Raw genomic sequence first — 19,857 nt, 5'->3', positions numbered from 1 at the left:
GCTATAAGGCAGGCGTCTTCGAAATTTTTCGGTACTCATTGCGTTGAGGCATTTGACTTCGTGTAATGAGTCAATCTTGCAAGATTTTAAATAAAAACTGTGGCTTTGCTCTTGCTAATTATTCAGTCAAGTCGATTTAATTTTCACGACAGTAAACTTGAGGGCTCGTCCAGGATCCCACGACTGGGTGAGGTTCTGAAGATTCCCAGGAGGTGCAGTCGCCAGCGCCTTGAAGGTCTTTCACTTCATCTCGACGGCTGAATTGGCCCTTCTGAGTGAGTGGACTGGGAATCTGTGGATCACCTCGCGCCGGGGTTTCGAATCAAATAAGGTTGGGGTAAGAGTCGTGGGTTAAGTAATCCTGCATGGAGACTCATTCTCTTCGAATAAATACAGCTAGAAAGGGCTTCATTGATTTCTTGCGTGGTATTCCAGTAAAATCCAAAGGGAAGGGGCTTGCCGTCTCAAGAGTGTTTCGGAGACAGCAAGTTTAAGGATGGTTTTAGACTTGGAACCAACACTGGCTGAGTTGGACTCGCCAAAGACGTACAGGGTACATAGTTTCTTGGTATACGAAAACCAAGTCATTGAGGTGGACGCGCCTAATGCAAGATGGGACCTCCGGAGCTAAAAGCAAGTCAAAAGGGAAAGATAACTGTACCACGAGAGCGAGAGAGAGAGAAAGAGAGAGAGAGAGAGAGCTGAACACTTTTCCAGTTACACTCAAAATGGGCTTCGGCAAGAGCAAACAAAGGGAGAATACACAGGGCTTGGAATGGCCAACCAAAAGTGCAATACATGCTAAATGATTACGGCCCAGAGTCTGTCTCGCAGTTAGAATTGTGGATTAACGAATGTGGTTTTCCGGAGGGACGAAGTTTTCGTAAAAGGCAGCTGGTAATATTATGGTCGAGGTTGGAGGAGAGAGAGAAGGAGAAAAGGAAGTGAACAATAGAACCTGTGAATTGGAGTGCTTATAGCATGTGGAAACTGATATCAGGAAAAGGAAATCTGAAGCAAAAGATCAATCAAATGCACGTGTAAACACCAGCACACATGCAGACGCGCGTAGCAAACAATCTAACGAAGCTCTACAGTGTCATAACTTCCGTTTCAGATCCTGACCTTGATGAATGCCCTGCGAGAACTGCAACCATCCCCCCCCACCCCACCCCATGAGATCCGCCTGGCGAAAGTTCCACGTCAGCGGCCACCACCTCAGCGCCTGCTGGATCACCAGTAGTATTTTGCACCCCCAAGAGATTGAAGCAAGAAGGCCAATGAAGTATAAGTGGATAGCCGTAAATGTCGATGCCAGAGGAGCCAACATGCAGGTAGAAGTGAACGGAGACGATAATGCTTTAATTGCACCGCTGGCAACCGCCTGTGGGGAGGCATTCCCAATGCGAATGGACATATCTAAAATAGCAATGTGTAAACAACGGGAAGGTGAAACCGTGTCCCAGTGACTTACGCGCCTCACTGAAGTCCATAATGTCCAGAGTGGACTGACCAACTGAAGACATAACGACAGCAGAAATCACGTCGTATGAAGCACACCAGAAGAACACCTTCATCAATGGAATGAACGATGAAATAGCCAAAAAGATGGTCACCCAGACGTTGGAGGAAGGTGCTGCAGAAAAAGAGGTCGTGGAAGATGCGCTGGCAGAGGCAGATCTGGCGGGCGCTTGGTTTGCGGAGCAATGGACCACTGGGCGAGGCACTGCCCGCACAGACAGTCCCAATCGGTCCTGGAGGCTGAGTGACAGGGTGTCTGACAGAGGAAGGCTGAGGTGGAGGTGGGCAGCCCACAATTTACAGGTAAGCCTCTTTCCTTTATGCTTGGCAATGAAGACTCACTTATGCTAATCTCTTTCTCTAACCTTACGGGCACTGAAACATGTCCCACCTCTACGTTGAGCGCTGAGATTGCGAAGTGTGGATAGTATGCCAAATATCACAATGATGCGTGCGAGTCCATGCTCACCTCTTTATTATATGTGGAAGGAACATCAGCTATCTTTTTGGTACTTACATTAAGCCAGTTTAGACAATCACACACAAGTAAAGAATAGTGAAAGGTTCGTGAAAAGAATGGGTGCATCAGGAGTCGTGCTGCAGGAGAGATTTTCCGCGCCCATATTTTGTGAACCTTCTAATGGTGAAACTTTCCAATTCTCCTTCTTGTTATCCGAATTTGTCCTTTAAATCTGATGGCTCGGGATCCCATAGTGAGACTGGGTTGGACTTGCTCTTTACTCCGATGGGCTTGCAGGTAATTCAAAGGGAAGATTTACCAGTGCTCTAAAATATGATCCACGACGCTTGATCTATGTCTATGAGTGGCGATTAGGCCAGAGAGCGATACGTTTGGTGAGCGATTCACTCACCCTGGAAGCACGCAACCATGTTAATCCTATTAACACCGATTTTCTTGCTGCAGATATGTTGCACTGCACAGCACACATACACCATGACGGTCCTGACGAAATGTATTAGAAGGAGTGGTTCAGGAAATTTGTTAGACCAGAGCAGTTGTTATTGTGCGATTTTTATTGGAGTGATCACAAATGTGCAGTCAGTGTAAATTCATCTAAGGTACCTGTAACAGCAAGTAGACCCTATCTTTTTGATGTGAAAGGCTCCGCTCCTCACGTGTCACTGGCGATGGAGTCCAGTGATAGGTGGCAGGATTTGGGACCATGGGTGCTAAAGGCACAAAGAAGGAAAAGTTGTGTCTTCAGGGATGATATAGGTATCTGGTTCAATGCAGATATGCGAAAATATAAGAAGAAACAAAATTGGCTAACCCAGGCAGATAGGACAATCCAGGTAACCCCCACTAGCGCTGAAAAGCCTAGGGGGATAGTCTGCCGTTTCCTTAAGATAGAAGTCTCATACCAAAGATTAGAAATGGTCCCTACTGAGTTGAGGGCAAAGGGAAAACATGATGTGGGGCTCATACGGGGCTGTAAGCCCATAAGGATAACCCCGAAGTTCTGAGTATCGTCCTTGCAGAGCACAATGCCCGTAAAAACGTGAAGCTATAGAAGGAATTACTCCAGTCTTTGAATCCCTCCTAAAGGTTGGAGTGATAATCCCCTGTGAAAACTCACCGGCGAGAACACCGATTTTTCCGGTCAAAAAGCAAACGTTCCCGGTGAACCGGAGAAATGGAGGTTTGTTCTAGACCTGCAGGCAGTCAACAGCGCTGTTGTCCTGTGCGCCCCAAATGCTCCTAACCCCAATACTATGTCAGACCAAGGGTAGACTGTTGGTCATGACAGAGTTCAAGCAATCCAGCAAATTCCAAAGCATCAGACAAAGAAACAATTGCTATCCTATATGGGCATCTGCTCCTACTGTAGGATGTTTATCCCACATTACGCAACCCTTGAGGCGCCCCTAAGTGACATAACCCATGGAAAAGGTACGCAAAACCAGAGTCCATTACAGTGGACCCCAGAGGCCGAGAGTGCCTTTGCTGAATTAAAAAAGGCGCTCCAAACTACACCAACACTGGGGATTCCGAATCCAAACAAGCCTTTGTACAAACGGTGGTTGAGAAGCGTGGCTGCATGACATCTGTGCCATTGCAGGATCGGGGGGGGGGGGGAGATTGAGGCCGGTGGCATATTTTTCAGCTAAACTAGACCCCCGCAGTGGTGGGATTGCCTCAATGACTGCGAGCCGTGGCCGCAGCTGAAAAGGCTATTGTAGCTTCCATGGATATAGTCGGCTATGGTGAATTAACCCTTCTGATACGGCATGCAGTATCCTTACTGCTTTCAGAGCAAAAGACCGCACACATGTCAGCAACAGGTTTGCTCAGATATAATACTGTGTTATTGGGAATGCCTAACATTAAAATAAACATATGTAAAGTCCTTAACCCTGCTAGCCTTCTCCCCACAGAAGGAGACCCACATAATTGTGTCGCTGTAACTAACGATATTTGTAGCCCTAGGCCCGATTTGCAGAATTCACCACTTCAGAATTCAGATATGGAGTTTTTGTGGTCAGGTCAGCATTCAGGAGCAAGGACTACGAGGTAGTCAAAGCGGGATCACTCACTTCTCATCTGTCAGCACAATCAACAGAGCTGGTTGCCTTGACTGAGGCATATAAATTGGCTAAGGGAAAGACAGTGCATATTTATACAAATAGCAGATATGCATTCGGGGTTGTACATGATCTGTGGAAACTAAGGGGCTTCTTGGCCTCCACAGGAAAGCCCATCACACGCCGTGGCCTGATTTCTGACATCCTGGAAGCGGTCCTGTTGCCTAAATCAATCGTTGCGTGTAAGTGTAAAGCCCATACAAAAACTAATCATTTTATTTCTCATGGCAAAGCAAGGACAGACTCAGCAGCGAATACAGCAGCGCAGCAGCCAATACGTGAGCAGATTGACATGGGTACGAGAAAAATTTGTACCCCAACAGCAGATGTACGGGAGTTACAGTCACAGGCCACACTGGAAGAAAAGCGTGAGTGGACGAAAGCAGGATGCAGTATGAGGGAAGGAGTATGATGTGGTCCCAATGATAAACCCTGTCTTCCACGATAATTATTTCCATTCTATGTCACACTGACACACGGTAAGGACCATGTGTCAAAAGGGGGGATGTACGACAGTATTTCGGAACACTGGTACACTTAGGGATTTACTCATTTCTCCCAGAAATATGGTGAGCGTTGTGTTATCTGTGCCACTAATGATGTGGGGAGGGGAATACAGATGATTCAGGCAGCAGACCCCCAACCCCAAAAACCTTTTGAACATTTACAATTGGATTTCATTGAACTAACGCCCAGTGAAGGGAAAATATAATGTCTCTTAATAGTTGATATGTTTTCCAAATGGGTGGAAGTGTTCCCCACGTCTAAACAGGATGCCAGTGCAAAAGACAAAACTTTGCTAACTGAGATGATTCCGAGATGGGGCTAACCTGAAAGGATCTGTAGTGACAATGGGACACCATTTGTTAATAATGCCTTCCAGCAGATCAGTGATTACTTGTGAATAAACATGAGACAACACTGTGCCTACCACGCAGCGAGAGGTGAGGCAGTGGAAAGAAAAAATGCTACTCTAAAAAATAAACTGACAAAATGTTGTGAGGAACGAGGGGTGACATGGGCAAAGGCACTTCCAATTGTGCTAATGTATATGAGATATAGGAGGAGAGGAAGAGCTAATCTTAGCCCGTTTGAGATTTTGTTGGTCAACCGCCCAATACAGGAATTGGCCCAAGACCTAAAGTAAGACAGATAACATGTTGAGAATGATAACATCTCAAATAGTTGGTTACAGAGGATACAGCACATGAAATCGTCTAAAGTGATAAATTCGCTGCTATTAAGAGCTAACCTCTATCCAACGAGGGCATCGCTGACGTATGGAAGGCCTTTTAACATCAAGAATTGTAGAAGGTGTGAAGAAACTTCTGAGACTGTTGCTCATATTTCTGGTTGGTGCCCCTTTGTAAAGAACATGCGAATAAAGAGGCATAACAGAATTGTAGAGGAATTGATTGGATTTGAGAGGATGAGATGTTGTATTACTGTATTAAACTCTCTATACTTTTATTTCAAATACAGAATCAAGTGAAAGCAGCACGACACCGACCAGCAGGAGGGAAGCAGCATTATCTAGAACCGGGAGATTGGATAGTGGTGAAAGACTTCGGGACAAAGACTGGAAGGCGAAGAGGTGACTTGGACCGTTTCAAGTACTCATTGAAACACAAACAGCAGTTAAGATCGCAGAAAGAGCCACGTAGATACAAGACAGCCATTGCAAGCGTGTAGCTGGTCCTGAGGAGATGTCGGACAGTACTGGAACCAATTAAGTGCAAGTAGTGATTAGAAGCCTCATACGAATATGGGGCTGCCCAACTCACACCTTTAGCAAGCGCCCTTGTAGGACTATTCATAAGGGCAGGGGCATTGCGTGAAGCCCACCCTACCATGGCTTTGACGAATGGGATGTGTGAACATGGGCTCTGTACCGGTCACACCAGAGCAAGTGACAATACCACCACAAAGCTGTGTATCGGGTCGGTGGTGTCTGAGGAAAAGGCTTGGTGTTTCCTAAACATTTTCTGATGTATAGCTATTCTGGCACTTTTTTTTTACTGTTGCTGCAGTTTTCCTTGTTGTCATAAAATAACAAAAAGGTGGAAGTGTAAAGGAAAATTATCCATTTACTGTGAAATTAATTATCCATTTACTGTGAAACATAAAGAGAATGAGCCAATTTTCAATCAATGCTGTGCTAAGCTTTGCAAACCATGCTTTTACGAAGGTTTGCAGCTAACTTATCTCTGTTTGAAATCTGTAAACATTCAACTCAACCTTGCGATAGTCGAACTCAGTGGAGGTTGAATAACTGTTCTGTCTAGCACCAGAGGATGAGAGGATAACAACTTGAGTTTCCCCAGTCTCTGACCTTGAGAGTGTGATAAGGAATGCTATAAAGGCAGGCGTCCATGTAATTTTTCGATACTCATTGCATTGAGGCATCTGACTTAGTGTAATGAGTCAATCTAGCAAGATTTTTAACAAATTCCCTTGCTTTGCTCTTGCTTATAATTGAGTCAAGTCGTTTTAAGTTCCACAACAATGAGTCAGTGAATTCCTTCCCTCAGTGGGATCCCTCTACTGTCTGAGCAGGATCGATGAGTGAATTTTTTGTTTTTCTCACGTGGAGCAGGTAAATGCTTTCTGCCCACTGCAAACTAGCTGGTGTACAGCGAATTGAGATGATCGCTTGAAACTATTCCTGGAATAAATACACTTGAAACGTCTCTCACATTGCGAAAATGTCGATGGGACATCAGTTCTACGGAGACTGGAGAGCACATCCCACATAATACATATTTGATAGGTCTCTCCTTAATGTGAAGACGTTCATGATAAACTGTCCCCAGGAATTTTATAGTGATTAATGTCTTTCCTCAGTGTGAACGCGTTGATGACACGTTAGTCTCCAGGAACTTGTGGAGCACTTCTGCAGTGACGGCATTTAGAAAGACCTGTTAATACTTTCAGCAAGGTGATGAGCCATCCGGTAGCTTGGACGTTTACAGCATGTCTCACAGATTTGGAACTAAAGATGTCTCTCTTCCGGGTGAGCACCTGGATCAGACTTCAGGTCTCTAGAATTCTTAAAGGTCTCATTCATGTGAGAATATTTCTCAGAGATGAAGCACATCGAGGTTTGATAACATTTTCCAAAGTCTGGAGTGATAAAATGTTACTCATTAGTATGAGCATGGTGTTCGGTTATCCAATCGCTGGATGTTTAAAAGCATTTTCCACAGTCCAGACATTAAAATGGTTTCTCCTCATTTTGAATGAGCAGGCGTCACAGCAGGTCAGAGACAGAGTGAATCCCTTCCCACACTCTGAGCAGGTGAATGCCTTGTTCCTGGTATCATTGCGTCCGTGGAAATTCAGCTCAGATAAGAAAATGAATCCCCACATTTCCACAGTCTTTCCTCAGTATGACTGCAATTGTGGTTTGTGAGCTCTGATGATAGGTAGAAACCTTGTACACACATACAATAAGTTAACGATTTCTCTCCCACTGTAACCAGTGATTTTTTTTCTTTCTAAATCTGATCAAGTTCTATTTGTGATAAAATGCGCGACTTCATCCGATCACGGCAGAGAGATTGGTTTGTAAATCTTCCACTTCTAATATCCTTCGAAATTATTGTTGTCTAAAATTGGGAGTGGGAAAGCGTCTTTCATAAGACTCTGGACTTTGAAGATATGGTCTGAGGGGAAGGGATTTTTGACGCTAAGAATGTGACCAGAATTTTGTTAGCATCTTTCATGCACACAATGCCCAACACAGACAACGGGCAGGTCAGCAGGTGGATATAAAGACGACCACATCCCTGTTACCTCCAGGTCAAACGCTGTCCTGACTTGTCTGACATCCAGTTCTATTGGAGCAGACCTTTCTTACAATTGAATCATGACAAAACCGAGGCCTCTGTCTTCAGTCCCTAACTCAAAATCCACTGCCTTGGTACTGAGTCGAAAGTGTGATGCTGGAAAAGCATAGCACGACAGGCAACATCCAAGGAGTAGGAGCATCGATGTTTCGGGCAAGAGCCTTCATCAGGAAAGAGGCTTGTGAACCAAGGGGGTAAAGAGCCAAATACGAGGGGATGGGGCTGGGACAAGGTAGCTGAGAGTGTGATAGGTGGAAGGAGGTGGGGGTAATGGTGATAGGTCATAGAGCAGGGTGGAGCGGATAGGTGGGAAGGAAGATGGACAAACAGGACAGTTCATGAGCGCGGTGAAAGCCCAGGGCCTGGGTGAAGTTGGCTGAATGGGTGCGAGAGTTGACGTGTTCGACGAAGGACAAGTGGTGTTGTTTGGTATGGGTGTCCCGGAGATGTTTTCTGAAGCGGTCTGTAATTAGGCATCCTGTCTCCTCAATGTAGAGGAAACTGCATCGGGAGCAATGGATACATTAAATGACGTGTAGAAATGCAGGTAAAATTCTGATGGATGTGGAAGGTTCCTTTGGACAGAGTTGAGGGCAGAGGTGCGGGTGGGTTTTTTGCAAATTCCGTATTGGAATGAAAAGGTGCCGGAAGGGGCGGGTGGTTTGGTACGGGGCGTGCACTTGACATGGGAGTCGAAGATGGTATGCTCTTTCCAGAAAGCGGAAAAGGGGTGGGGAAAGAAACACATATTTGCTGGTGGGATTCATTTGCAGGTTACCGAAATGTCGGAGGATGACATGATGTCTACGGAGTTTGCTGGAGTTTGGAGTGATGAATAAGGGCGTTGTGTCCTTGTCAGAGATGGAGGGGTGGGTATTGAGAGCGGAGTTGCGAGAAATGGATGAGATGAGCTGGAAGGCATCATCGATCATGTGCAAGGAGAAATTTCCTCGCCACTGACTCAATCTTCTCTATGGCAATTGTCTGAGTCTGAACGAGACACGTCATAAACAAAGTGGCATCCTTCACCTCGTGATGTGTTTTCAACCACATATCCCCATCATCACCATGTCAGCCTACTTGCACCACATTAACATCATTAACTCTTCCACATCGCCACTCCTCTGCAACTCAAACTCTCATCCATTTTTTGGATGAAACAGTGGCAAGACACTTCACTCCATCCTCTCAAATTCCCCCTCTGGTCTGGTCTATTTCCCTCTGTCTCTATTCAAGGATGTTCTTGCATTCTGTTCAGTGTTCATGTTCCTTATCTGAAAGACATTTTTACCACAGCCCATTTTTCCAAACGTGCGCTGCGGTCTTCGCAGCTTTATCTTCCCACACGGGCTCCCACCCAATGATGTAATCCTGAGGTCTTCCAACAACTCTGCTGCACGTGGGAGTATTCACAACAAGAGTTGTTCAACCATCACCGGGGAGCTAAATTCAAAAGATTTCGTAATTTTCTGCAAATCACTTGACTGTCTTCGCTCTATCGATCTATCTATTGATGGCCGGCACGGTGGCACAGTGGTAAGCACTGCTGCCTCACAGCGTCAGAAACCCGGGTTCAATTCCCGCTTCAGGCGACTGACTGTGTGGAGTTTGCACGTTCTCCGGTTTCCTCCCACAGTCCAAAGATGTGCAGGTAAGGTGAATTGGCCATGCTAAATTGCCCGTAGTGTTAGGTAAGGGGTAAATATAGGGGTATGGGTGGGTTGCGCTTTGGCGGGTCGGTGTGGACTTGTTGGGCCGAATGGCCTGTTTCCACACTGTAAGTTATCTATCTAATCTTCTCTTCTATCTCACTGTCATGTCCTCCAGCCCACTCAAGAGCAATTAGAACTGTTCAATAAATGCCAACCCAGTCAGCGAACATGACACCCAAGATTTTGTTTTAAAATGCACTCTCAGATATCTGCATTCCCTCGAAATCCGACCTCCGGACTGTCTTCAGTTTGAACTGTTTCACGTTTGGTGCCTAAACTTCATCTATCAAGGCCATAAATTGTGAAATCTCTTCACTACCCGTAAATCGCACCATGCGATAGGAAAGGAATTACTCACCAACGAATGAAGAAAAACTGTAATGCATGCTGAAATCAAGGGAATTTAAACAAATTTTGATCCCAGTCACATAATGAGATATTGGGAAGCTGACAGTGTTATTTCAAACAAGTGATCAAAGAAGTGGGTTTCAAGTCATATTTTAAAAGACAAAACGAAGCTTGCATCACAAACCTCGGCTAACCGAATTTGTTCTGCTAGAGGTCATCATTTTGTGTAAGCTTTGTCGATGGCTCCGTAGCTCAGTGGTTAGAGCAGGGGTCTTGTGTTCGATTTTTACTGGTGCCTTGCTGAATTTTTGTACAACTATTGCAGCAAACATCCAACGGTGCATTCTCCATGTTGTTTGGAATTATTTCTGAATGAACATCGTGAAGTCATTTTCCCCTGAAACCAGGCCTCATCTGCTTGAATTTCGAAGTTCACATCCGTGTTTCTCCTACGATGAACATGAGGATGACAAGCTTCTCATGCAAAGAATGCTCTAGTTTGGCAGGAAGATCAACGTGACTCAGCAGAAGCAGTAACGTAACGGTGAAACAATGGGTCGGGGGGGAGGGGGACTTGCAGGGAAGCAGCTGAATGCTTCCGTTCGTTGTGTAGAGACAGAAATCTACTGGAATCCAAATTAAACAGGTAGGAGGCTGGAAGAGCACAGCTAGCCAGGCTGCCTCAAGAGGTGGAGAAGTCAACGTTCAGCATGTACCAATTATTCACGACTGGGCTAGTCTTCGAATGACAGCCTCCTGCCTATTTACCCCTTTGCTATGTAAAGAAGACTCGGGTTTTAAAGCTTGAAGTGAAGAAAGAAGAGGTCAAACGGTTCAATTCGTCATTTTATGAATGTTGGGCTCTCCTGAGGTCTTTAACATCTCACAAGATATGTCTGTATATTTCCTTCGATGGGTGAAAGTGAGGTTCAGTTCTCCCGTAGGTCATGAACAAATTTAATGCTATCTGACTTCAGTCTCATTCGTTGGTTCATTTGAGATTAAATCTTTGCAGGGAAAGTCTCATTGAAGTGAACACTTCAGACGTCAGGCTCTGGGCCAAGTATTGGAAACTGGAAATGAGAATGGAAGACTGGTGACTGACATTACCATAATGCATTATTCTGTTCTGTAAAAGCTTGATGTCATGAACATTTTTTTTGGAAGGAACTTCTCTTCGCAGGAAACAATAAGCTATGCTGTAAAGAGAAGACGAAATTGCACATGCCGTCCTAAATGTCAATTAGTGCTTATGATTCAGCGCTTTCACCGCTATGGTTTGAATTCATTGCGTGGCCTAGAAATCATGATTTATTGTTTCTGATAAGGACAGAAACAAAAGCAGAGCATCTCTGACAGGAATTGCATTTCACACGCATCCGCATGTGCCTTGCAATATGGCTACAGGGCCGCAAGGTGGCTCACTGGTTAGCACCGCTGCCTCACAGTGCAAGAGACGTGGTTTGACCCCAAATGGGTCGACTGTCAGAAAGGTGCCTTATTCAGGAGCAAATGAAGAGTAATAGAGTAAGGAATTGTTCTGTGAGGGTTTATCCCTGGAGGGTCGGTGTGGATTTGTTGCATCGAATGTCCAGTTTCTCAACTGTAGGCATTCTGTGATCCCTTACTGTGTTGCTTTCGCACATGTTCAGAGAGTGGAGAAACGTGAGGAAAAACTGTCATTACCCAGTGAGGAATTGATCCATTGTGTGGCAACCAACCGATCCACCTGTGACCGAACTAGCTCCCATCTTCCCTACATTGGTAATGGCAGTAAACAACATTCGAGCGGGTTTTCATGTGTTGCTTTGGACCAGCATCCTTTATCAAGATGGACTTTACTGGGATATAATGTGATGATAAAACACACTGGTGGCGATGACAGGAATCAAAATACTTCAGAAAGAATGGACAGCGTTTACTTGGAAACAAAAAAATGGAAAGTAAGTTAACGAGGTATTTGGGGATAACACTATTAGAAAAGGCAAGGCTGAGTTTATTGGGATGGTGGAAGAGACGAATAGATCATGTGGCGTGAAACCAGGTAAAACTGAGTGGTGTCCATATGGAAGCTTTCCAGATGATGTGTATTTGGTGAGAGTAAACATGAGGGAAATTCCCTCATTCAGATGGATCTATAACTGGACTTTCTGTCATCAAACTCCAGTGAAGAAGGGCAATGAACATTTTAGAGCATGGTTTTTTTTTCATTGTACAGTTACTGAAATCGAAAATGATTATTTTTTCAGGCAAAAAACGTTTCAGAAGCTGATTCTAAAATATTTGTAAAGACGCATGCAGCCACACAATGAGTGAATTTCACAGGGACAGGGAGTCTGGGCGGCCGGGATGTGTACACGTTGGGTGCACACTCTCTAATTAGTTAGCGTTAATTGGAAAGAAACCACATAGCACTTGCAACTGAGTACGACTAAGATTCGAAAGAGCTGATTGTGAGGAAAGGTTTAGCAACTTGTTGTATGTAAACTTCGATAAATTGTAACATAACTGAGCTGTTTGTGCCAGCTCAGCATTAAAGGGAAGCCTGTTTGCTCAGTTCGTTGCATCACTGGTTTATGATCTAAAGTGATGCCAACAGTGTGGGATTAATTCTCTCAATGTCTCAGATTATCATCAGGGTCGTCATCTCCCCACTCAACTAACCCTTTATACGATAGCGACAAAGTGAAATTATATTACAGTGAGTTGGAACTGACCTGTCATTGGAATGCACCTTTTTTTTTTTACCTGTTGCCTTGCACTTGTGGTTGAAATCACAGAAAAGGGAGTAAGTCGATTTGCTGCTCACCCATGTCCCCCAAAAGTATCCAGTGACAAGATTCGAAAAATGCTCCTGTACGAATCCTGTAATCTTCATAGCAGTACTTTAAAAATCTTTATCATTTCGATTCCAACATTTCCGACAGCACTCAAATTGTCCAGTTAGATAAATCTAATACGTTTTGGGTTGTATTAATGGCCTGTGCGAGGTTGCAGCAAAATCAGTAAGACGAAAAGAGCTAAACATCCTTTCCGGAATATAACACAGCGCAGGATCAGAGTTATGACAAACGTCTTCGACTTCAAACGTCACCTCTGTATCTCTATTGAGAGATGGATATTCAGTCAGGCAGTATTTCTGGCTAGTCGTAAGTAACTGATGTATTTCCCAAGAACAGAACACTCGACAAAATTACAATTTTTTTAAAGAATAAATGCCCTTTAACTCAACGTTCTTTTGCAACTATCAAATATATATGCATACACACATACATGCAAGCGCATACACATTTTTATATACATACATGCATGTGTGTATGTATATATATATATGTGTGTGTGTGTGTGTGTGTGCATGTGAAGAACATTAAGAATGGATGGTCGGCCATTTGAATGTTCTTCCTGTAGAATGTGGGAGGTAAGAGTTTTCAATAATGTCCCTGATATCCGCATCTGCGGGAAGTGCACGCAACTCCAGCTCCTCGGCAGCTGGATTAGGGAACTGGATCTGGATGTCAGATCATTCGGGTGTCTGAGGGGAACTGACAGGATGTATAGGGAGGCACTAATACTTCAGGTACAAGAAAAAGGTCGATGGCAGAAAAGGCAGACAGGCAGTCAGTGCAAGCATCCCCTGTGGCCGTGTCCCTCAGTAATAAGTATACCATATTTGCTAATTTTGGGAGCGATGACTTACGAGAGGGAAGCCATGGTGTACAGGTCTCTGGCACAGTGTTTGTCCCTTTTGCTCAGAAGGTATGTGAGAGAGGAGGAGAGCATTAGTTACTGGGGACTCCATATTGAGGAGCACAGATTACAGATTCTGTGGGTACAGGGCAGACGCATGATTGGTGTGTTGACTCCCAGCGACCAGAGTTTGTGATGTTTCACATCGTGTTTTCAGGATCCTTAAGGTGGAGTGGGAGCAGGCCCAAGACATGGTTCACACATGCACCAACAACATAGGTAAGAAAAGAGATGAGGATGTATGGAAGAAATTCAGGGATCTAGGGTGGCATCTTATATCTAGATTATGCAGAGTTGTCCTCTCTGATTTGTTACCCATGCCATATCGTAGTGAGGTGAAGAATAGGGAGAGAGCAGTTAAAAACGTGGTTGCAAGGATGGTGCAGGAGGGACGGATTCGGATACCTGGATAGTTGACCCTCATTCTGGAGTCGGTGGAATCTCGACAACCAGGGTGATCTTCACCTGAACCAGAGGGGTATCAATATCCTGAGGGGCTAATTTGCTAATGCTCTTCAGGCAGGATTAAACAAATTCAGCAGCAGAGTGGGAACCTGCATTATAGTCCCAGCTTGCAGGAGGTTGTGAGTGGTTAGGTCATAAATAGCTTTTCAGGTTTGCAAGAGTGTACTGGCAAGGATGAAGTTGATTTTAAAGTGTGCCTATATCAACGCCAAGAGCATCTGGGATAAGGTAGACATGATGGGTTGTTACCTGGGACTTCAATGTTATGGCCATTTTAGAGACATGAGTGCAGCACTGAAAGGAATGGTTGTTCCTGGTATCTCAGTTTCGATTTTTCAGTAAGAACATGAAGGTCGTTTCAGAAGGGGAGATGTGGCATTATTAGTAAAAGACAGTAATATGGAGCAGAAAGAATATTTGGTGAGGACTCTACTGAATTTGCTGAGCTAGAATGGGCTGAGATTAGAAGCAGAAAATGAGAGGTCACCACAGAAATGTTCTAGAGATATGGAGGAAAAGATTGAGAAGATGATCCTGGACAGGAACGAAAGTAACAGGGTAGCTGTTATGGGGAACTTTAAATTTCCAAATATTGATTGAACATGTTATCGTTTGAGTACCTCTGATCGGCCAGTTTTTGTCCAATGCGTGCTTACGAGTTTCCAGACACGGCATGTAGACAGGTCAACAAGAGGCAAAGCCGCTTTGGATTTGGTACTGGGTAATGAACCAAGCCAGCTGTTCGATTTGGACGTAAGTGAGCACTTTTGTGATAAAAACCACAATTCGGTTATATTTATTTAGTGATTGATAGGAATAGGTATATATCACAGAGCATGAGGTATCGCTGGGCGAAAGGCTGGGCGATTAGGTAACAGTTAGGATGGACTGGATGGAGAAAGTAACTGCAGGGGTTGTGAGCAAATGAAATATGGAGCCTGTTCAGGGAAGAGCTCCTGCATGTCTTTGATAAGTATGTATGCGTCATGCAGGGAATATGAGGTCGACACAAGGAGCTGGGTTTACTGAAGAAGTTCAATGTCTTCTCAAGAGTGGGAAGGAGGCGTATGTAAACATGAGATGTGAAGGCTGAGGTCGGCCGATTGAGAATTAAAAGCTAGCCAGGAAGGGCCTGAAGAGAGAGCTACTTAGAGCTAAGAGGGGGCATGAGAAGTCTTTGGCTGGCAAGATCAATGAAAACCTTAAAGTTTTCTATAGGTAATTCAAGAATAAAATAATGTCTAGGATATGATTAGGGCCCGTCAAAAACAGCAGTAGGAGGTTGTAAGCAGTGTCCAAGGATAGGAGAGGCGCTGAAAGTATATTTTTTCATCATATCACAAACGAAAAAGACAATGCTGTCGAAGAGAATATTGAGATGCAACCTATTAGAATAAACGAAATTGATATTCATAAAGAGGAGTTGTTAGCAATTCTTGAAAGACTGAAAATAGATCACTTACAGTGTGGAAAAAGGTCCTTCAAGTCCACACCGACCCACAACCCCTAATACTAAGAGGCATTTAGCATGGCCAATTCACCTGCATATTGTTTCATTGGAAGCAAACTGGAGCACCCGGACGAAACCCACGCAGACACGGGGCAAATGTGCAGACTCCACACATTCAGTCGCCTGAGGCTGGATTTAAATCGGGGTTTCTGGTGCTGTGAGGCAGCAGTGCTAACCACTGTGCCACCGTTCCACCCATGGTTTTGCCCCCTGGGCTTGATGGATTGTATCCGAGGATTCTCTGCGAATCGTGAAAGGAGATTGCAGAACTTTTAAATATGAACTTTTTTTCGTCATTGTTTATGTTATTAGTGCGAGAAGACTCGAGTTGTGCAAAAATTGTCCCCTTCTTCACGAAGGGGAGTAGACACAACGGTGGAAATTATAGTACAGCGAGCCTTAGCTTCCTTGTAGGTAGCGTTGGGAAAGATGATGAGAGATAGGATTTATGGTCATCTAAAAAGGAAAAAAGTTGTTTCGCGATAGTAAACACAATTTTGTGAATAGTAGGTTGTGCCTCACAAACCTTATTGAGCTCTTTGAGAAGGTAAGCAAACAGGTGGATGAGAGTTAAGTGGTTGATGTGGTGGATATGGTTTTCAGTAAGGCACTGTCGGCTGTTGCAAAAAATACAGAGACATGGGATTGAGGGTAATTTAGCGGTTTGGATCAGAAATTGGCTCGCTGAATGCAGACAGAGTGTGGTAGTTCATGGGAAATGCACATCCTAGAGTTGAGTTACTCATGGTGTACCGTTTTGGGTCCACTGCTGTTTTTCATTTTTATAAATGACCTGGATTACGGCTTGGAATTATGGATTAGTTAAATTGCAGATGACATTAAACTCGATGGAGTTGTCAACAGTGACAACGTCTGCTGATATTTACAGAGGGACATGGATAATCTGCAGATCTGAGCTCGGAAGTGGCAAATGGAGTTTACTGTGGAATTGGGTGAGATCATTTACTTTGGAAGGAGCAAGAATAATACGGAGTTCTTGGCTAATTGTAATATTCTTGGAAGTTTAGATGAGCAGAGAGATCTCGTTGCCCATGTACATAAAACTCTGAAAGTTACCACCCACGTTGACAGGTTTGTTTGCAAGAAGCACGGTGTCTTAATGTTTACTGGGAGTGGGATTGAGTTTCAGAGCCAAGTGATCACCTTGCAGCTTCAGAAATTCTCTGGTGTGGCCGCACTTGTAGGGTTGCGTGCAGTTCTTGTCGCCACATTATAGGAAAGATGAGAAAGCATTGTAACGGGTGCAGAGGGATTTTCGAGGATGTTGCCTCCTTCAGATTTGTAACACAGGTCGGTGCAATATGAGGGCCAAAGAAACTTTACTGCAGTGTAATATTCGGTGTTTTAACCGTTTTTCAGCTTGGAGTTGCTATCATCTATGGTCACTATCAGTAAAACCAACACCTGGCGAGAATTGAATGTGCAACTGCGTCTGCTCACGCACTTCCATTCTGCCGTGCAAGTACACCAAACTGACGAATTGCACCACTGGAGCTGCCGTGTAGTGATGACGAACGGCTCCTGATCTTAACACTGGGCCCCTCAATAGAATTGCTCAATTTTTGCTGTGGATCTGGAATGCAACACTACGCAGAGGAGGTTATACTGATGATGGATCATCGATTATGAAGAATCAGGTTCAGGAATATGACAGAGAAAAATGTGGTGAAAATAGGCATTATTGAATACGGTATACATTTACCGTGGCTTCCTGCGTTGATCACAGGCAGAATTATGTCGCCTGAGTACTGGGATGTTCTTTCTATCGTCTTCAATTCGTCAGGGAATTCAATTCACTGATACTTCACCAACTTACCTTGGAATGTTCATACGACACAATGACCCACACTGCACACAACGTCAACAATCTCTAGGATTACTACATCCAACATCACGTGGCATTTTTAAAATACAAATAGTGAAGATTGAATAATGCTATGCAAGGGCAAATTGAATTTCAGTTTAGTTAGTAAAGTCGCAAGAATCCAGAGTAAGATTCAAAATGTCAGAAATTCATTTACATTACCTTGGCTAGAGATCCAACCCAGCAAAGGGGAAATCTGTCCCTGAACCCCAGCATCCATGTAATCACTTGCTCCATGTGTCCAATTGGAAACCTATGTGAAGGAACGTACAGCCTGACAGAGAACTTGTAAGAATCCTCCACTGTTTGATCTAAAGCTGAAACAAGAGCTATCTATTTCAGTTGGGAGGGCAGGGAGGTGGATTTGGGACCAAAATATTCCTTGGTGTAGATTCACATTGTCCTCATTGTGATTGTTTACAAACCTGGGTCAGAAATGGTCCGGACAGAAAGGAGCAGAAGGAGGCCATTCTTAACACCGCTCCTGCCCCGCCACGACATTCGAAATCATCATGGCTGACACAACTTTTTAAAATGTTTTTCCAGCCTATCCACATCATCGTTTTGCCGACTGGCTAACAGATATTTATCGAACTCTATTATAAATAGACATCGAAATTGTTCATCTTTGAGAGGAAAATGTTGCGTTTCGAGACAGTTGGGTTTCTGCACGAATATTATCGGTTTTGCAGATGAACAGCCGAGTCTGGTCTGACCACCTTACAATCGATAAACTAAACTCGGATGGGATGCGAATCCACAACCTTTGAATAATGTCTGAGAGGCTAAGGTGGAGGTGGGCAGCTCACAAGTTACAGGTAAGCCTCTTTGCTTTCTGCTTGGCAACGAAGACTCCCTTATGCTAACCTCTTCTACTAACCTTATGGGCACTGAAACATGTCTCATCTTTACTTTGAGCTCTGAGATTGCGAAGTGTGGATCATATTTACAGTATAATGATGATGCATATAAGTCAATGCCTATCTCTACGTTAAATGTGGAAGGTGCACCAGTTACCTTTTTGGTTGATACAGGGGCAACACATTCAGTCTTTAAATCATGGCAGTTCAGAGAGTCGACGCAAATAAAGATGAGTGGAAGGTTCCTGAACTCTGTGGGTGCATCAGGAGTCATGATACGAGAGAGATTAACCGCAACCCTATTGTGCGAAACCAGTAATGGGCAAATATTCCAATTCTCATTTCTGTTATCGGAATTCTGTTCTTTAAATCTGATGGCTCGAGATCTCATAGTGAGTCTGTGGTTGGATTTGCGCAGTACCCCGACGGGCTTACAGGCAATACAAAAAGATTTACCAGTGCGGACTGTAAAATGTGACTCGTGACAAATGATGCATGTCTATGCAAGGCGATTAAGTCAGAGAATGATAAGTTCAGTGAGCGATTCACTCGCCCAGGAAGCAAATAACCATGTTAATCCCACTAACACCGATTTTCTTGCTGGGGATATACTGCACTGCACAGCACACATACACCGCGATGGCCCTGACAAATCATATGAGAAGGATTGGTTCAGGAGATTGGTGAAACCAGATCAGTTGTTATTGTGCGAGTTTTGTTGGAATGTGCAGTCAGACAAAACTTATCTAAAGTATCTGTGACGGCAAGTAGACCCTGTCTTTCTGATGTAGAAGGCTCCTTTCCCCATGTATCATTGGCAAAGACATCCAGCGACCGGCGGCAGGATTTGGGACCATGGATATGAAAGGCACAAAAAACGAAATATTGTGTCTTCAGGGTCGATGTGGGTATCTGTTTCAATGCGGACATAAGAACATATAGGAAGAAGCTGAATTGGCTAACTCAGGCAGATAGGCAGTCCAGGAAACCCTCGCCAGGAGGGTAGCCTGGTGTTTACCAATGGAAGAAGCCTCGGCCCCAAGATTAAGAAGGGTTCCTGCTGAGTTCAGGGCAAATGGCAAAAGGCAAACGTGATGTAGGCATCATACCAAGCTGTGAACCCATAAGAATAACCCCGAAGTCTGAGTATCGTCCTTTCAGAGCACAAGACCTGTTAAAACCCGAGGCTGTGGAAGGAATTACTTCAGTATTTGAATCCCTCCTAAAGTCTGGTGGATTATCCTGTGGATAATCACCAGTGAGAACCCCGATTTTTCCGGTCAAAATGGCAAACATTCCAAGTGAATTGGTGGAATGGAGGTGTGTTCAAGACCTGCAGGTAGTCGATAACTCTGTT

Source organism: Chiloscyllium plagiosum, unplaced genomic scaffold, assembly GCF_037043375.1.
Source record: "Chiloscyllium plagiosum isolate Xiang-an unplaced genomic scaffold, Cpla_swu_hap1 HiC_scaffold_29, whole genome shotgun sequence".
Taxonomy (NCBI): domain Eukaryota; kingdom Metazoa; phylum Chordata; class Chondrichthyes; order Orectolobiformes; family Hemiscylliidae; genus Chiloscyllium; species Chiloscyllium plagiosum.
The sequence above is the reverse complement of the archived record's forward strand: the minus strand, read 5'-3'. Positions refer to the sequence as shown.